The sequence below is a fragment of the Dipodomys spectabilis genome, unplaced genomic scaffold (assembly GCF_019054845.1).
Source record: "Dipodomys spectabilis isolate Male_0828 unplaced genomic scaffold, ASM1905484v1 ptg000039l, whole genome shotgun sequence".
Taxonomy (NCBI): Eukaryota; Metazoa; Chordata; class Mammalia; order Rodentia; family Heteromyidae; genus Dipodomys; species Dipodomys spectabilis.
In genome coordinates, this window is record NW_024870716.1 from 4,760,009 (window position 1) to 4,764,314 (window position 4,306).

At 42.6% G+C, this 4,306-nt stretch overlaps 1 pseudogene; it reads right to left on the reverse strand.

Annotated features, from left to right (window-relative positions):
* Positions 1 to 674: 674 nt before the first annotated feature.
* Positions 675 to 1,464, reverse strand: LOC122106372 (annotated as a pseudogene).
* Positions 1,465 to 4,306: the final 2,842 nt, after the last annotated feature.

Genomic DNA, 4,306 nt, shown 5'->3' on the forward strand with positions numbered 1-4,306 from the left:
TACCTGATTTATATATGTAACTGTAATACCTCTGTACATCACCTTGACAATAAAAAAGAGAGAAAAAATAAAAATGTTGGAAGAGAGAGAAAAAGGAGCTAATACATGAAGAATTTTTAAGAAAGAAAAAGAATAAAATAATAGGAAGTAACTGGAAAAAAAGAAAAGAAATGTAAGCTCCTTACCACAGCTAATGAGTCAGATTCCAGGTCACTCGAATTGGCTTGTGAACAGCCACCTCTTCAGGCTAATTCTCATGCCTCAACACACAGGAGAAAGCTTACTACAACAGATGATCAGTATGAGCTCTGGGATTTTCAGCCCCATTATACACATGTGGAAAATGTTTCTTAAAAGATCAGATTGAAAGATGAGCACTGGAAGCTCACATCTGTAATGCTAGCAACTTAGGAGGCTTAGAACTGAGGATTACAATTTGAAGTCAGCCCGGGGAAGGAAAAGTCCATGAGATTCTTACCTCCAATTAACTACCAAAAAACTGCAGAAGTGGGGCTGTAGATCAAGAGGTAGAGTGTTAGCCTTGAGCAAAAATATAAAATAAATTTAAAAACAAAACAAAAACAAAAACAAAGACAGCACCCAGACCCTGAATGTAACCCCAGGACCAACACAAACAGTAGTTATTATTTAAGAAACTATATTGAAATATAATTCTAAGACAAACTGCCTTGATCACAATCTTCAAAATAGTGCTGCTCAGTTCTACAGAAACAAGGAGGTTGCTATAATTTTTCCCCTTCTCAGAAAGTTCACCATTGGTCAGCTGAATGGTAGCAATGGCATATAAAAGGCCAAATATTGACACATCAAGTTCAGCAGATTGCTTATTGAATAAATACGGTTATGTTTCCAGTCTTTGAGAAACAGCTTGGTAGAACCGATCTCCATCGTCTATTTGACCTTGACCTATTCTAGGACTACTAGCTTTACCCTATCCAATTGCTTTCATCTCACCTTGGTGAGATGGCTTCTGATAGGCCAAAACATGAGTCAGAGGCCAAGAGTAAGGAGATCCATGCCTAGAATTTGTTCACCTCCCCAACAGGAACTTCAGCCCACCACTGCAACTCCACAGCCACCTGCACATTGTTGACTAGTTCCAAGTCAGCTTCCATTTCTGCTTCTTTTGGACTTTATCCAGTCGATCACTAAGACAATGACCTTTAGCTTTTACGAGTTGGACTACTGGACCCAGTCCGGATATTACCTGATTTCCCACCTGTTTGGAGACATATATTCTAAATGTGCCCTATAAACCACTTTTATAGGCAGATGATATATCTGAGAGAGAGAGAAAAAAAATCCTGTATGGCAAGAGACACTGGAAACTGCATTGTCAGAAAGCAAAATTTATTCTCCTTTCAGTTGCTGATAGGATGTAGCATTTTCTGGCCAAAGTTCTGTAGCTGCAATTGGGGGGAAGGTTTCTGTGACCAGAGACATGTCAGCTGGGTGGATCCACGCCCATATGTCAGCTCTCTGCAGCCCTCTGGGCAGCAAGCACGCCTACCCAAGCTGCTGCTTGGACTAGCCAAAGCCACTGGGGTCTCCCTATTCTTGCTTTCTATTGAAAGACAAAACGTTCAAGCCCTTGAACTTGCTGGAGCTTTTGTAGAAGAAACGAGGTGGATTACTTTTCACTTAAATTCCATTTACAGAAATAGCACTTCCACAAAGATAAGCCTTTTCCTAGACAGCCATCCCACATAGAAAAGAAATGACAAATCCTTGGGAGTTTAAAACAACAACAACAGTTGACAGTTGCTAATTGGTTAATTAGTGCTTAACTTAAAGGACTCCAGGTTTGAATGCTCCCAGATGAACAATAGGGAAAAGAAGCAGGGAACAAGTTCAATGATTCCAACTGGGATGCACGTGGCTGTTCCAGGCAGGTAGCAGCTGGCCTGTGCTTTCTGCCTGTTCTTCTTGAGCTCATTCAGAACTTTCCCAGAGTCACCTGCGAAACTGCACAGCGCAAAGGGATGCTGGATGGATGAACATCGCTCAGTCTCCCCCTTTAGCCTCCATTCCTTCTCTGCCAAGGGAGGCTTGGAGGCTGAGGTGGTTTTCAGAAGGAAGACATGAGTGTGGTCATTTATCTGATGGCATATTCTCAGTGCTTGCTATATGCAAGGCACTAAGCTAGGCACTGAGAAATATCAGTTAAGCCAACCCATGGTTCTCATTCTTACTGAATTTATAGTTTCTCTGTTAGATTTTTTTTAAATTTATGACAAAATACCTAGGAAATCAATTTAAAGGAGGAAATATTTATATTGCTTATCATTACAGAAGTGGACAGGGGGTGCTGGAGCACATTTTTTTACATTATTATTGCAGAGAGTGGGGGAGAAGAGAGAAATGGGGGTGAAGGAGGAGGAGGGGGAGGAGAAGGAATGATGGAGGGAGAGGGTGAGAGATGGCAAGAGAGAAAGAAGGTAGACATGGACATAGAGAAGGGAGGGAAAAAGAGGAAGGAGAATGAGACAGGAGAGGGAGAGGAGGAAGAAGGAAAATGAAGAGAAGGAAGAGGAAGGGGGAGAGAGTTTGAGAGAGATAGGAGAATAGAGGAAAAAGAAGGGGAGGGAAGGGAGGGAAAAGAGGGAAAGAGAGAGAGAAGGAAGGAGGAGGAGAAGGGAAGAGGAAAGAGGGAAGGAGGAGGAAGATAATAAATGAGAGGGGTGGGGGAGAAAGAGAGAAAATAGATGCCTGTGCTAACAAGTTCTTTCCACTTTTATTTTGTCCTAGCCCTGAGACTATGTATTCAGAAGCTGGGTAGGTACACATTTAGTTAAGTCTTTATGAAAACATTCTCATCATACATCCAACAATGTGTTTTACTAATCCCCTAGAACTTTCTCAATCCAATTGACAATCAAGATTAAAAATCACATACAACCTTGTAGAGTTAAATAAGTTGCTAACTAACCTTTGTGTGATATGCTAAGATAAACTGATAAGCAGATGTGTGTGTGTGTGTGTGTGTGTGTGTGTGTGTTCGCCAGTATTGGGGCTTGAACTCAGGGTCTGGGTACTGTCCGTTAGGATTTTTACTCAAAGGCTGGTGCTCTACTACTTGTGCCACAGCTCCACTTCCATCTTTTTGCTGGTTAATCAGGTAGAAGAGCTTCTCTGATTTATCTGTCCAAGTTGTATTTGAACTGAGTTCTGTGGATCTCAGCCTCCTGAGTAGCTAAGGTTACAGGCATGAGCCCCCATACTGGGTCCATGCAGAATTCAATGAGTTAAAAGGAAGAAAGTCTGGGCACAGAAATCTTCTTCCTTTTCTTTCTCCAATTTCCTTCCTTCACTGGGGAGACTCACCTGGCGTAATTGGGCAAGGTTTGGAGAGCAGGATAGGATGGTTTCATGCATAGAGCAGGCTCAGCTGCAGGTCAAATTCTCCAGAAAACAGCGAGGCTTTGCACCCTTCTCCCCTCCCCGTGCTCCTGTTGAGCGAGCACATGCTTAGTCACTTTGAGATTCACTGATCTTTCAGGGAAGCTCCTGGCAATGTATTCGTATTCAGAAACTCAGATTGTTTTAAATAGGCCAGGAAACAATGGCTGAGATGGCAGACGCCCTGTGTTCACATCAGTTAAGCACAGTCACCGCACATTGCCTACGCCCTCACATCTTGTGGCTTCACAGGGGAGCAGTTGTTGTGTGGAGGGACTGAGCTCTGGAATGTTGTTGGTTGTTTTTGTTCTTCTAGTCCTGGAGCTTGAACTCAGGGCTCTTGGTGCTCAATCAAGGCTAGTGCTCTACCACTTGAGCCACAGCACAACTTCCAGCATTTTATGAGTACTTTATTGGAGATAAGAATCTTGTGGACTTTTCTGCACTGGATGGCTTCAAATGGCGATCCTCAGATCTCAGCTTCCAGAGTAGCTAGGATTACCTGTGTAAATCTTTGGCACCTGGCCATGGAAGATTGTTAATATCATACAGATACAGGCATATCCAGACACTTGCTTCACATCTGTAATCCTAGCTGCTAGAAGGCTGAGATCTGAGCATTGTGGGTTCAAAGCCAGCCTGGGCAGAAAAGTCCACAAGACTCTTATTAACTAGCAAAAATCCAAAAGTGGTAACAACTGTGAATGGAAAAGCCAAATAAGAGTATGAGGCCTTGAGTTTAAACCCCAGTACTGGCACCTGCACACAAACACACAAACACACACACACACACACACACACACACACACACACACACAATCATACACACACACAGTACAGTTATAAAAGAGCTGTCTGATATTTGCAGACATCTACAAACTATTTT